The sequence below is a fragment of the Monodon monoceros genome, unplaced genomic scaffold (genome assembly GCF_005190385.1).
Source record: "Monodon monoceros isolate NGI ecotype Baffin Bay Population unplaced genomic scaffold, NGI_Narwhal_1 Super_Scaffold_22, whole genome shotgun sequence".
NCBI lineage: Eukaryota > Metazoa > Chordata > Mammalia > Artiodactyla > Monodontidae > Monodon > Monodon monoceros.
The window spans coordinates 26,546,367-26,562,392 of record NW_021703779.1 but is presented as its reverse complement, the minus strand read 5'-3'; the positions used below and the strand labels follow the sequence as shown (position 1 = coordinate 26,562,392).

General features: G+C 41.7%; 1 pseudogene; it reads right to left on the bottom strand.

Annotated features, from left to right (window-relative positions):
* Nucleotides 1–13,924: 13,924 nt before the first annotated feature.
* LOC114905631 lies at nucleotides 13,925–14,283 on the bottom strand (annotated as a pseudogene).
* Nucleotides 14,284–16,026: the final 1,743 nt, after the last annotated feature.

The following is a 16,026-nucleotide window of genomic DNA, read 5'->3' as shown; positions in this document are numbered from 1 at the left end:
TCAGGCTACATTCAGGTCCTCACCGTGGCTCCGGACGAGTCCTGAAAGCCCACGCTCGGACGAACAAACGCCGCGGCTCCCGATCGGGCTGCTCGCTTCCGAAGCGGACGTCGGAGGGAGCCGCATCCGGAGCTGCGTGGGGTCTCCGAGGGCTGACGGCAGGTGCGGGACTCTGCGGGGATGCCCACTGTTCAGGGGTCAGCGATCCCTGCGTCCTGCCGGTGCCGTCTATCAGAGCCCGGGACCCCTCCCTCTATGGTCCCGGGTCCTCCAGCCTCCGAACCAAGCCCTCACCTCCCCGAGGCCCTAGCTGGGGGAAGTCAGGGCGCTGCTCCGACCATCTCTGCCTGACAAGACGGGCGCCACCCTGTGAGCCTCCCTCCTTGGGGAAGAGACCCCCTCATTAGCACCGAGGGTCCTCACCTTGACTCTGGTTATGGCCAAGACGTCCCCCTCTGCAGAACTGGAGTCCGATCCTGCTAGATGAGGCCCTCCCCTCCCTGAGATCACACGGTGTAGTGGAATAACTGAGGACATGGAAAGGAGACGTGACCCATGAGCCCGCCCCCAGCAAACTGGGGACTGGAGAATAAGCCAGAACTGCAAACAGTCCTGATTGTTTTGAGCCCCCCCGGCAAACCGGGGGCATGCGAATAAGCCAGAGCTGTGAACAGTCCTGAATGCTTTGAGCCTCCCCCCGCCCCCCCGCGGCAAACCGGGGGCCTGCGAAGAAGCATTGAGTGCTTTGGGCACTAATCCATGAGATGTCCTCAGTATAATCAGAGTGGTGGGAACACAAGGAAATGTCCTTGTGCTACTTCAGTATAATCAAAATAATGGTGGGAACTTTGTGCTGCTTTTGCGCTCAAGGACGAAGCACGGCAGGTTCTCAAGAAAGCCAATTATTGCTTGTATAATTAATAAAAACATAGGTTGCTGCTTTGGCATTTCTGAAACGTTAAGAAAACAAGTCTTAAAGTGTAAACCTAGATAATGCTTTAATAAAAGCTACCACAGCAGGACAGACGGCGCTGTTTTGCCTGAGCCAGCGGCGGCCCTCTACTGCTGTGCTTCGGCACAATTCATCTCGTGTGATGCGCTTACTTTCGGCCCTGTCATAAGATAAACTACAACACACGGGTGGACGACTCAGCAGTAGCTCTTCTGGGTCTCCCAGGGCTAAGACCTGTACAGAATTCTCTTTGGCCCTCTCTGCTTTTGGGGGTCCCCTCATAACAGCCAGGTAATTTTCTTGACTCTTGTTTAGGCCTGAGTTTTCTCTCTGTAGATCAGTGGCTGTCCCACCAGTCCAGGGTCCTCAACTCCATGAGACTCCTCAGGGAGACGGAGGGGGTTCTTCTACCTCAAACATCTGTCCTGGGCATCCCAGGGCTGACAGCATTCGGGGGATTTGTGGGACTTTTCTGTTCTGGGGTGTGTGGTTCCCTCATTCTTATTCAGAGTCTGGTCAGATACCTGACCAGCCTAGGGACTCCACTGTCTGCTAACTTGAGGCTGCTCCCATCAAATCAAGGTACTCCCGTTCTGGAGACCTCCAACTGGAAGCCAGGATGAGCCGCATCCAGCCAGGACTGTTCTGGACTTCCAAAGGTTGATGGCCTGAGTCAGACTTTACAGAAAACCCCCTGTTCTGGCTGGGTCCTTCCATCATTCCTCATTCAGGGTCCCTACCTTCATATATATCAAAGACTGGGACTCTTTCTGCTTATCTCCTTCCATTGTTTTTAGGCCAAGGCTCTTAAGTCCCTGAGAAGTCTGAAGAACACGCGAGGGCATGCTCAGCCTGACAGCTCTATCTGAGGCTCTCTAAATCCGACAGCAGGTGGAAGCCTGTCTAGGTGTGACTCCCTGTATTCTGGGGTGTTGGTCTTCTAAGCCCTCTAATATTGAGGCAATCCGCTTGGCTCCTGGCTCTTGGATTAAAGGTTTCCTGAGAAATACCTCATCCTTGCAAACACCTGAGCAGTTTCCCCTCTGCAAACCTTGGTCCCTGCCTTAGGAGCGATGTGAGATGGGGAAGCTAAAGCATAAGGCAGGAGTTCCAGACAGGTGGTATTGTATCAGGGGAAAAATACACTGATATTTTCCTTCTCTTCACCAGCCAGACTCAGAGGCTAGTGTAAATTCCATTATGACAGATGTAGATTTTATGGGGAAGGGCCGTCCAGGATGATCTTCTGAGGTTATCTGACACTGCACATGAAGATGATCAGTCACTGAGTATTAGCTTCCTTTTCTTTATTCATGCCTGTCATTTACTTTGGTATCCATATTGCTCTGGGAATGTATTCCAACCCAGTAGCATGAGCACAGTTTTTCTTTTATTTATTGCCTGAGATGCATTTTTAAGAAGAAAGAGGAAAACTGAATATAAGAAACACAAGGTGGGCCTCAGCCTTGGAGAACTGGAATAGTGTGGGCTCTTGATTAATCCAGACCCAGGATCTAGTTTCAAACCTGTCCCTTAACAGCCATATGAATTTGGGTGCATTACTAAACTCTGTGAGCACCGGGCTCTGCATCTAAGAAGTGGGTTTGGCAAGCTCTGTCTTGTAGAACTAGTGAAAGGTGGTTAATATGTGTTAAGTGTCTGGCACAGTGACTGGCCTGTGTTGAGACTTCAACGTAGCATTTATTACTATGATTAATTTGGACCCCATGATACCACCCACTCTGCTGGGGTTGGTTTTTTTTTTTTTTTTTTAACTCCAGGAGAAGCCAGAAAATATGTGGCAACCTAGAACAAAGAAAACCCAATCATCCAAAATGCCAATTAGCAAGAAAAACTAAGTAATATTTCCCTATTACATGATAAATTATTCAATATGACTACAAGGTATACTTTCCCAGTTAGATACAACACAAACCCCCTAAGTCTGTGTCAAGGATCACCAACTTCCCTCCCTACAAGCAGCCCTTCCATCTAAACTACCCTTGTTTTCATTAATTTAACCATCACCAAAAACCCAGAACTCATATAGAGTTTATCAGATTAAACACATGATAACTTAATTTGAATGCCCTTTTGATGGAGAGGGCTCAGACCCTCCCAGCCCAGTGCAAAGGTGCCCAGTGGCTTCTTACCATCTTGCCTCAAAGGAGAATTACACTTATTTCTCAGAAACTCCCTGAAGACGATGTGAATGAAACATTTCATTTGCATACTGTGTTCTCCTGCTCTGGCACAAGAGCACAGGACACATCCCATCCCTCGCACAGTGATATACTTGCCCTTCATGAATAGGCTCAGAACAGTCACAAGGGGGCTGATCTTCTGCATGCCCTTTACGTAACTCAGCCTCTCATCTTAGGTGAGGTCCAGTTTTCTGAGACGGACATAGGAGTGGTGCACTTCTTTCACATCAACCTCAAAGACCAGCTCCATGTGCTCAGAGGCTCCCCTAAGGATCCCAGGAAGTGAAGTGCTCCTCATCATTTTTTAGGGCATTATTCACCAGGTCTGCCTTTGTGATGGGCTCTTTAACTTGATAACTGAGAACCAGGGAATTCACCACCAAAACCACTTTCTAGTCAAGAGTGTGTTGGGCAACTTCTTAGTGTCTGGCAAAGTGTATGGTTCTCTGACTTTGTTCCTCTATTTGACCACTGGAGTCCTGCTTGATGAGATGCTGACTTTGAGTCTTTGGGTCTCCTTGAGGGCCTGAAAGCATTGCTCATGCGTGCAGCACCACTGCTTCTGATACTGAGGCATGACAGCTCTTGTTGGTACCAGTAGGCAGGAGTGTGGGTAGGAGGCATGGCAATGGGCCACCACAGGCTAAGGAAGAGGAGGAAGATATAAGTGGTGTCAGCTGGTAAACTCAATTTTATTTGCTCTGATGAAGGCCAACTCCACCAGACTTTTCCTAAGGGCAGTGTTCTAGGGCCTCACAAGTCTCCTGTCCTGTTTGTTCCACAAGTACTTGAAGAAGGAACTGAGAAGGCATTTCACAGCTCAGCCGGCCAACCCAGTTGGAGACCTCCCAGGGCTCACAGTAGGGCAGGGAGAAATGGGCTCTATTAGGTGCACTGGTATTAGAGTATTCCCCTCAGTCCTCACTCAGGGTCCTCACTGTGACTCCTAGCAGTTCCTGGGACACTCAGTCAACTGACCTGAGGCCATCTCCCTTCAGATCGAGGCCTTCATCTCTCTGAGACTCCTACAAGGAGGAGTCACCTCTGTCTGGGTCCTCCCAAGGTTGACAGCAGGGCCTTGACTCTGGGGGACACCCTCTCTTCTGGGGTAAGTAGTCCCCTCACCGCTCATGCTGGTTCTTCACCTTGACTCCTGACAGAGTATGGAATTCCTCCCTCTGCCTAACTGGGGTCATTCATCCCCTTCAGGCCTCACTTCCTTGAGTCGTCTGAGGAGAAAATAACACTGGACAAAGAAATATAGGACCTGTTTTTTTTATTAACAGGATGTCTGGCAAACCTACCTGAGGGCGAAGTGAGGGTCCTTAGCTTGAAAGTGTCTGGCCTCCCAGGTCTCAGGGCAGGGGTGCAGCAGGCCTCTGAGGTTCCTCTCTTCTGGAGTTATATTATTCTCAGTTCATATGGGAGGTATTTGGAGAAATCATGGTACTCAGTGAAAAGCAAGTTTGAGGGCGTGCCAGGGACCTATTGGGGAGAGAGTGACAAAAATGACAGGTGGAACGTCAGACTGTGCCTGCATGTCTTGCTGAGACATTGTTACAGGAAATCAAATATACCCCCTAATCAGTGCTGGAGTGGTGTTTACATCAGTATTTTCAAAAACAGGGCCTGTGAAGTAATAATAGGTGCTCTTCCAAAAAAGGCAAATTATTTAAATAAAGTTGAGTAAGTTTTAGTTTCTGGTTTTGTTTTCACTGCAAGACTTCCCAAAGCCCTCAATATGCCAATATGCACTGAGAAACTCCAAGAGGGATAATACAGCATGATGAGTTTTCTTAACATATTTGACCATGAAAAGCATGTCCTCCTGCCATTTTTTTTTTCACATCGAATCTCAGGACTTCAACACAGAACATTTTGGAGATGCTGTCTATGATGTTCCTGGCAGATCCTCAGCTTATGTTTTTCTGAATGTTTTCAGTTACAGTATAGTGGCCCTTGGATGGGGCAAGAAGACTGGCCAGGCACATTTTCAAAACAAAATGGCTGCTTTAGTGCCAATAAAGATGATATCTAAAGCACAAAGACCTTAATAAGTGACATGAAATATCAACTCTTGATACTTTTCCAAAATTTCAATTTAGAGTCAATAGGATGCAACCACATCCAAAACTTGCTTGAGATGCCTGATCATTGAGAGACATACTCTAAGGGTCATGTTAAATATAGGTCATCCTAAATTTCCCAAAGAATACTACTATGTTACAGCTACTTAAAGGAGAGTAGATGCATATTTTGTAAGTACCCAAAGCTCCAGGGGGAAAATATGCTAGAGCTAGCCCAGCTGTAGGGGACCTAATCAAAAAAGGTGTGGGGCTTCCCTGGTGGCGCAGTGGTTGAGAGTCCGCCTGCCGATGCAGGGCACATGGGTTCGTGCCCCGGTCCGGGAAGATCCCACATGCCGCAGAGCAGCTAGGCCCGTGAGCCATGGCCGCTGAGCCTGCGCATCCGGAGCCTGTGCTCCGCAACGGCAGAGGCCACAACAGTGAGAGGCCTGCGTAACGCAAAAATAAAAAAATTAAAAAAATAAATAAATAAATAAAGGTGTGACTACAGGGTAGGTATTCAGGCTCAGTGGAGAATGGGAATGTTTGGAAACCACAAGGGAGAAATTCTATCTTATAAACTGGTTTTACATAGTGGAAGTGGCAGGGGAACACAGTAATAAGGAAGCTACACAAGTGCCTGCAATTCATCCAAGTGGTACAGGGTACTGTGTCTTTCAAAAGACCTGATTCTGGACTTCTCCAGATGTTAGGATTGAGGTTATTGGTATTCTTTCTGCTATTCTTACAGTGTTTAGTTCAGAAACTGGTGCAGGCCATGTTCCTGCAGAAGACACACATAGTTGATCTGGGAAAGACAAAGGCAGGGAATAGAGACAGGGGCTGAGAGCAATGACCCAGAGATGCCTGCAGAAGTCTAGAGGAGTACAGCTAAAAACACACATCCGTTTTCCTCTTTACAGTTCAAATAAATTTAAAAACTAAAGCAATTTCCTAGGCAAAGCTATAATGCAAACCCAGCCTTTATCTTGTGATATGGACTTAGGGTATATACAGATAATTAGAAGTATGTTGATCTGAGCAAGTTACTTTCTTAAATGCTGTATTTCAAAGGATTTCAAATAAAAGAGAAACAAGATGGTGGCTCAAGACAGCGGACATTAAAAAAAAAACAGCATATAAGTAACATATTTAGAGCTATATTAGTGCATCTCCCGGGTAATTTTAGTATTCATTAGTGTCTTCATCTCTCAGTGGAACAAAACTCATGACTGTCATTAAAATATTGTTTTAGTCATGTACTAGCTAATTAATAAAGATATTAAATATAACCATTTCTGAAACCTGTGCCTCCGGCATGTATTTTAGCAATGCCTCTTCAATGGGATTTTAGTACTTAAATATTTCCCTCTATGACATTTGGATATGTATATGATTTTAAAATATTATAAAATTATTCATCAGGGAACTGTAACAGGGCTTTGTGACTTTACTAAAAATCTTTTCATTTGAAAACACACCTTTAGAGTACCCATTGATATTGGGAGGCAACTTCAAGTTTTATAATTATGTGCTACCAAATACCATTCTTTCATTATAGAGCAAGAAACCCAGGTCAAAATAAAAACATCTCCATCAGGGGCTTCCCTGGTGGTGCAGTGGTTGAGAGTCTGCCTGCCGATGCAGGGGACACGGGTTCGTGCGTGCCCTGGTCTGGGAAGATCCCACATGCCGCGGAGCGGCTGGGCCCGTGAGCCATGGCCGCTGAGCCTGCGCGTCCGGAGCCTGTGCTCTGCAGCAGGAGAGGCCACAGCAGTGAGAGGCCTGCGTACCACCAAAAAAAAAAAAAAAAAAGATAACTTCTATGCTTTCTTTAGGTGGTAGCTTTTAAAAATCCAAGGAATTAGAAGAACTTTTTGCTTACAGAAAGGTGAAAAACTTACTTTCATTTTCAGGAAATCATGAAAGCATAAAACTCTTCTATAGAATATCAATGTCAATTAAGGATAATACATTACATAGAGTCAGAAGTACTGGTGTTTAGCGAGTTCACCTTTGAGAGACATTTGGCATAAACTAAAACTCTGCAGCGGGAGAGGCCACAACAGTGAGAGGCCCGCATACCGCAAAAAAAAAACCCAAAAAACCTCAATCAATGTTTAAGAGGATTATCAGTTTTTCAAAATTCCAGTTTAATTTTAGAAAATCATTCTTATGTTTCTTCTAACTGGTTTTTCCATTTCATTGTAAAAATCTATTCAAAAATATTAATGTTTAAAGTGATCGTTATAGAGAGGGAGGGAAGTAGGAACAGCACAAAGAAAAACAACAATAACAATATAATCTCCACTACTCAGAGACATCTGCTGTTATCAAACTATTCTTTCTATTAGTTACTAGGCAATTTTGGAAGACTCTGAAAAAATCTCAGCTTGGCATACACAAACCACCTAGTGAACAATGGCAGACTCCTACCACCTAGTTAGTTCTTTTCAGTTTGCAGATGGGTAAAGAAACTCAGCCCCAAGAAAAGAATGCTTCTCTTTTAATTATTCCTCCCTACTTTTCTTCATCGAATGACTATATACTGCTTTGATTACTGCAGGACTTTGTTTAAGCCATTGACAATGATTTTTCTTTTAAAAGAAGAACCCTACAGAGAAAATAGCTTAAAAGTTGCATAGGATATTCAGAGAGCAAGAATAAACGGAAACAAAAATCCACCGTCAGGATTTGAATTTCAGGCTTCGTCAGCGATTGACGTGTAGAATGTAGAATGTAATTTTTCTCCAGACTTTAATATCTACTAAACACCCAATGACCAAGTGGCCTACATTTGTTAGATATTTAGTTAATGAGTTGGACTTAATGTGACATTTGCGACTGAAAGCTAGAAGTCTAGATCAACTGTCTGTGATCTAAAGAGACGGGGCCTTAAGTTCTGGATTTTATCAAATGTGCATCCAAGTCCAAATCGATAGAACCAAGACTTCCCTGGCTTTCAGTACTCCACAGAAGGTGAAGACATAGGTAAGCTGTTGAAAGAACAAAATGGACTCCACACTAAGAGTAATGACAAAAAAACACTAAGGATTCAAAATCCAGATCAATATCAAATGATAAATAAAAGGTACAAAGATATTACAATATAAATGAATAGCTGTTGAAATTAAAGGAGCACTGTTTTAAATTAGAGCTCTGTTTAAATTAAAGGAGATCTTTGTTAAATTCAGAGTCCATTCACATATCTAGAATGCACAATCATGCTGCTGAGAGTCATACAAGTGATGTAGGGGGAAAGTGGATTTGTGTGTTTTGCAGCGAGTGGGATGGGAAACGGGAACACTGGAAGTAAAACAAAATGACAGGATACTGGGGAAGCGGTGGGTTCTTTCCAGTCTCTCAGCATTAGCTGAGGCAAAGCAATGGGCAACAGAAATTGTGAGCTCTTAAAAAGAATGGGTACCATACCCCCCATAATTGAAATCACTTGGTGAGTTACTGAGAATACAGATTTCTAGGCCCACTGTAACCCAAGAGCAGCCTTGGAATCGAGATTTTTTTGTTTTTTTTTCTTCACAGAGAATTAAAATTTTTGTTATTTTTAATTTTTTTTATTTATTTATTTTTTGCGGTATGCGGGCCTCTCACTGTTGTGGCCTCTCCCGTTGCGGAGCACAGGCTCCGGACGTGCAGGCTCAGCGGCCATGGCTCACGGGCCCAGCCGCTACGCAGCATGTGGGATCCTCCCGGACCGGGGCACAAACCCGCGTCCCCTGCATCGGCAGGCGGACTCTCAACCACTGAGCCACCAGGGAAGCCCTATTTTTTATTTTTTTTAACATCTTTATTGGAGTATAATTGCTTTACATTGTTGTGTTAGTTTCTGCTGTATAACAAAGTGAATCAGCTATACCTATACATATATCCCCATATCTCCTCTCTCTTGCGTCTCCCTCCCACCCTCCCTGTCCCATCCCTCTAGGTGGACACAAAGCACCAAGCTGATCTCCTTGTGCTATGTGGCTGCTTCCCACTAGCTGTCTACATTTGGTAATGTATATATGTCCATGCCACTCTCTCACTTTGCCTCAGCTTACCCTTCTCCCACCTCGTGTCCTCAAGTCCATTCTCTATGTCTGCATCTTTATTCCTGTCCTGCCCCTAGGTTCTTCAGAACCATTTTTTTTAGCCTCAAGTGATTCTGATGAGAAGCCGACTTTGGAGCCACACTGTTACCCACACTGATGTCTTGTTAGCACTTCATTAAGAAGTGTTAAACTTTTAGAAATTAAGGTTTTCCCAGAAGATAAGGTGTTTTTCATTTAAATTTAAACATATTAATGGGAAGTCTATAGATATTCTGGAACTTCTCTGAAATTTTCTGATGATCATATTCAAGTGCTGAGTTTTCCTCCAGTAATGAACATTTTTAAGCTAGCTATGGACATTTATTAAAATACAGGCCTCAAACTGTCCAAATTGTGACAGGATGAATAAAATAAGAATGTCTCAAAATGTTACTTGAAACCCTCCTAGGGCACTACTAATATCTAGAATTTTTTGGTAGGTGAGAATAAAGACAGGTTTTAGGTCACATATAATATTCTTTTTCCATTCCTTTTAAAGACTTCATTTATTTATTAACCTCTTTTCACTTCTATCCTTATAATTAAGTTTCTTTATATCCTCACACTTACAGTTGAAAGTAGTGTCTGTAGGTTATGTGTAGAGGTTACATTTCATAGGTCACATTTCAGTTGTTACTTAATTGTTCATGCATTTCCCCTCAAATAAATTTCCAGGAGGAGGAGCACAGATTTTACTTCTTTTAATATGCAGAATATTTAAAGTTAGTATTTTAAGTGTAGTAGACTCTCAAAAATGACTTACCCAAAAGATGTTTTTCAACACTGAATTTTCTCAATTGAGAAAAGTATATATACTTGTGCTGTTCAACACAGTAGCCATTAGCCACATGTGACTATTTAAATTTAAATGAATAAAAATTAAATAAAATTTAAAATTCAGTTCTTTAGCTGCACTATCCACCTCTCGAATGTTCAGTAGTCACATGTGGCTCTCATACTGGACAGCACAGATATAGAACATGTCCATTAATGTAGGAAATGCTATTAGAAAATGCTGATCTATACAAATTGTTTCTCCTTCCTTCCTCCCTCCCCTTCCTCTCTCTCTCTGATACAGAAGCGTTTCACTGCTCTAAAAAAATTCCCTATGCTCCAACTATTCCTCCTTCCCCCTTTCTTCAGCACCTGGCAACCACTGATCTTTTTGTTTCCATAGTTTTGCCTTTTCCAGAATGTCATATACAGTAAGTCCCCTACATACGAACCTTCAAGTTGCGAACTTTCAAAGATGCAAACGTATTAGAAACCTATTACAGTACAGCACTATATAGCCGATTGTGTTAGTTGGGTACCTAGGCCAACTTTGTTGGACTTAGGAACAAACTGGACTTACAACGTGCTCTCGGAATGGAACTTGTTCATATGTAGGGGACTTAACTGCAGGTGGAATTATACAGTATATATAGCCTTTACAGATTGGCTTCTTCTGCTTTGTTTTGTTTGGCTGTGCTGTGTGGCTTGCAGGATTACTTCCCCGACCAGGGATTGAACCTGGACTCCCTGCAGTGGAGGCACGGAGTCTTAACCACTGGACCACCAGGAAATTCCCTCAGATTGGCTTCTTTCAGGTAACACTATGCTTGTTTCTGCCATTTTTTTTTTCATGGCTTGATACCTCATTTCTTGTTATCACAGAATAATATTCTATTGCATGCATGACTGCATCACAATTTGTTTATCCATTCACCTACTGAAAGACATCTTGGTTCCTTCCAATTTTGACATTTATGAATAAATCTTCTATAAACATTCCTGTGTAGGTTTTTATGTGGACATAATTTTCAATGTATTTGGATAAATCCCAAAGAGCACGAATGCTAAAATATGGCAAGACTATGTTTAGCTTTGTAAGAAATTTCCAAACTATCTTCCAAAGTGGCTGTACCATTTTATATCTCCACCAGCAATGAATGAGAACTCCTGTTGCTCCATATCCTCACCAGCATTTGATGCTGTCAGAGTTTTGGATTCTGGCCATTCTAATAGGTGTGTAGTAGTATCTTATTGATGTTTTAATTTACAATTCTCTAATGACGTATGATGTGCAGCATCTTTTCATATGTGCCATATTTGCTATCTGTATGTCTACTTTGGTAAGCTGATTAGATCTTTTGCCAGCTTTTAAATTGGGTTGTTCATTTTGTTGTTGTTGTTGTTGAGGTTTAAGTGCTCTTTATATGTTTTGGATACAAGTCCTCTATCAGATATGCTTTTGTAAATATTTTCTCCCTGGCTGTGCCTTGTCTTTGCATTCTCTTAACAGAGTGTCTTTTGCAGAGCAGAAGTTTTTCACTTCAATGACCTCTAACCTAGCTATTTTTTCTTTCATGGAGCATGCTTTTAGTATTGTATCTAAAAACTCATTGTCAAACACAAGGTCACCTAGATTTTCTCTTCTGTTATCGTTTTATTTTTTTATAAGTTTTATATTTTTGCATTTTACATTTTGGTCTATGATTGATTTTGAGTCACTTTTCTTAAAAGATATAAGGTCAGTGTCTAGATTCATTTTCTTGAATATGAATGGCAGTTGTTAAGCCCCATTTGTTGAAAAGACTATCCTTTTCCACTGGATTTCCTTTGCTCCTTTGTCAACAATTAGTTGCTCATATTTGTGTGGGTTTATTTCTGGGGTTTTTGGTCCATTAAGCTGATTTGTCTATTCTTTTAACAACACCACACTGTCATGATTACTGTGGCTTTAGAGTAAGTCTTGAACTAGAGTACTGCCAGTCCCCCAACTGTGTTCCTTTACAGTGTTGAATTGGTTATTCTGGAACTTTTGCTTTTCCATATAAACTTTAGAACCAGTTTGTTGGTATCCACAAAGTAAACTTCTGGGATTTTCACTGGGATTGTGTTGAACCTATAGATTATGTTAGGAATAACTAACGTCTCAACAATATCGAGTCTTCCTATCCAAGAACATGGAATATCTCTCCATTTATTTAGATCTTTGATTTCTTTCATCAGTTTTGTAGTTCTCCTTATATAGACCTTATAAAATTTTGTTAGATTCATACCTAAGTATTTTAATTTTTTTGCTTCTAATGTAAATGGTATTTTACTTTTTATACTCAAATTCCAAATGTTCGCTGCCGATATATAGGAAACAATAGACTTTCTTATATTAACCCTGAATCCTGCATCTGTGCAATAATTGCTTATTAGTTCCAGAAGGGGTTTTTTGGTCAATTTTTTGAGATTTTTCTATATAGACAATAACATCACCTGCAAACAAAGACAGTTTTACTCCCTCTTCTAAATTTTCCTTCCTTTTCTTGTGTTTTTTTATTACATTACATAGGGTTTACAGTACAATTTATAATTGTACTGTACAATTTTGATAAAGAGTAGTGAGAGGGGACGTCCTTACCTTGTTCCCCATCTTAGGGGGGAAAGTATCTAGTTTTTCACCATTATGATATTAATTGCAGTCTTTTTGAAGATGTTCTTTATCAAGTTGAAAAAATTTCCCCTCCATTTCTAGTTTACTGAGAGTTTATCATGAAAGGGTGTTGTATCTTGTTGAATGTTCTTATTGCATCCACTAATATGATCGTATGATTTTTCTGCTTCAGCCTGTTGATGTAATGAATTACATTAATTGACTTTAAAATTTTGAACTACCCTTGGATACCTGGAATACACATTTGGTTGTGGTGTATAATCCTTTTTATACATCGTTGAATTTTATTTCCTAATATTTTGCTGAGGATTTTTGAATCTATGTTCATGAGAGATATTGATTGGTAGTTTTCCTTTCTTGTAATGTCTTTGCCTGGGTTTGGTATTAGATAATGCTGACCTCATAAAATGAGTTACGAGGTGTTCACACTGCATCTATTTTTTGGAACAGATTGCAGAGAACTGGTATCATTTGTTTCTTAGATGTTTGGTGAAATTCAATAGTGAAACCATTTGGACCTGGTCCTTGCTATTTTGGAAGGTTATTAATTATTGATTTCAATTTCTTTAATAGTTGTAAGTCTACTCAGATTGCCTATTTCCCCTTGTGTGAGTTTTGGTAGATGGTGTCTTTCAAAGAATTGGTCCATTTCACCTTTTATCAAATTTGTGGGTGTAGAGTTCAAAATACAGTTGACGCTTAAACGATGTGGTGGTTAGGGCCACAGACTCCTTCTGCAGTAAAAAATCCACGCATAACTTTATAGTAGGCCCTCCGTATCCATGGTTCTGCATCCAAGGACTCAACCAACTGTGGATCATATAGTGTTGTAGTATTTATTGAAAAAAAAACCTGTGTATAAATGGACTTCTGTAGTTCAAACCTCTGTTGTTCAAGGGTCTACTGTATTCTTTTATTACCATTTTACTGTCCATGGGATTAGCAGAGCTGGTTCCTCTTTCATTTCTGATACCAGTAATTTGTGTCTCCTCTCTTTTTCTTTTTTTGTTTAAACCCTAACCAGCCTTGATTTCAATGGCAGAGCTCCAGCAACCTGGAAGCACCTCACCAAGCCTCTCAGTGGAGTGGGAAGGGGCAGGGAATTGGAACTCAGAGGCTCAAATCTTAGAGAAGGGCTGATGGCAAGCCTGGGGAGAGGCTGCATGACTGTGGGGAGTCCCCTAGCGCAGGTCGTGGGCCATGAACATGCCCCTGGCCCTGCGCAGGATGGGGTCCTTGGCAGCATCATTGGGGTGCTCCTTGGACGGGATCTCCAGTAGCGCTGCAGTGAAGCACTGGTGGGCATCGAGCGCATGCTGCACCTCTCTGCAATGTACTGGTTGATGAGGATGATGCCGATGTCCTCCCGATTTAGAAACCACCGGAAAGTGTCTTCCGTCTCATTGATGGTAGTATCCTTCTCCACCACCAGGAAATTAGGGTGGTGGTTCTTGTTAAGCTCCCCTATGCCACCCAGCAGGAAGCCAGTCACCGTGTCCTCGTCTCCCATCACCACAATTAGCTTCCCCCTCTCCGCCATCCTCACAGTCAGCAATACTTCAAATATTTTACTTTATTCTCTTTTTGCTTGGATGGTTTCTGAAGATAAGTTCGATTTAATTGTTCTTATTCCTCTGTTGGTAAGACATTATTTTCTCTGGCTTCTTTCAAGATTTTCTGTTTGTCTTTGATTTCCTGCAGTTTGAATATGATATGCCTAGATATCAAATTTTGGGCATTTATCCTGTTTGTTGTGCTCTGAGCTTCCTGGATGTGTGGTTTGGTGTCTGTCTTTCATTTTTGGAAAATCCTCAGCCTTTATTTATTTATTTTAACAACTTTATTGGAGTATAAGTGCTTTACAATGGTGTGTTAGTTTCTGCTTTATATTCTTAGCCTTTAAAACTTCAAATATTTCTTCTGTTCCTTTCTTTCTTCTCCTTTTGGTATTGATATTACATGTATATACACTTTTTGTAATTGTCCCACAGTTCTTGAATATTCTGTTCAGTCTTTTTCATTCATTTTTTTTCCTTTTGAATTTCAGTTTTGGAAGTTTCTATTGATCTATCTTCAAGTTCACCGATTCTTTATGAGTGAATCCATCAAATACATTCATCATTTCTCTTATAGTGTTTTTGATTTCTAGCATTTTCTTTTGATTCTTTCTTAAAGTTTTCATCTCTCTGCTTACATTACCTACCTTTTCTTGTATTTGTCTACTTTTTCCCTGAGAATGCTTAGCATATTAATTGTAGCTATTTTAAATTCTCAGTCTGATAATTCCATATCTGAGTCTGGTTCTGCCATATCTGAGTCTGGTTCTGATGCTTCCTTTATTCATTCAGAGTGTGCTTTTTGTCTTTTAGTATGACTTGTGATTGTTTTTATAACCAAACATGATGTACTGGGTAAAAGGAACTGAGGTAGTATGAGGTTTAAATTTATCTGACTAGGAGGTACACTGTGTATACTTTTTGTTGCAATTGTGGTGTCAGAAGCTAAAATTTCCTCTGGTGTCCTTGCTTTTTCTGTTTGTCTCTCTAGTTTGGAGGGCAGGAGTTTCCCTATGAGCTCCATTCTCTGATGAATACAAGAACTGTTGATTTTTACCTTGAGGAAAGCTCTTTTTCTAAAAATAAATTTATTTATTTTTGGCTGTGTTGGGTCTTCGTTGCTGTGCGCGGGCTTTCTCTAGTTGAGGCAAGCGTCGGCTACTCTTCCTTGCAGTGTGCAGGCTTCTCATTGCGGTGGCTTCTCTTGTTGCGAAGCACGGGCTCTAGGCGCACAGGCTTCAGTAGCTGTGGCATGTGGGCTCAGTAGTTGTGGCTCGCGGGCTCTAGAGCGCAGGCTCAGTAGTTGTGGCACACGGGCTTAGTCGTTCTGTGGTATGTGGGATCTTCTCGGACTAGGAATTGAACGTGTGTCTCTTGCATTGGCCGGCGTATTCTTAACCACTACGCTGCCAGGGAAGTCCAAAGCTCTTCTTGTGAGTACTTCGAAGCTCTTTATGTGTCAGACCTAAAACTGGAAGTCAGAACCATTTCTTTTTTAAGAGTAGACTTTCTATTCTGACTTAACAAGTGGTTTTCAGATGCAATCTTCTGGGTTTTTTTGTACTTGGCCTTAAATTTCCAATATAATTCCTACTATCTATATCCTCCAATGTACTGTTGATTAAGTTTAGGCTTGCTACTGTTGAGTTCTAGACTACCAATGGCCCATGTCAATTTTTGAAGAACATATTTGACTTTTATGCCATGCTGAATTATTGTGAAAATCC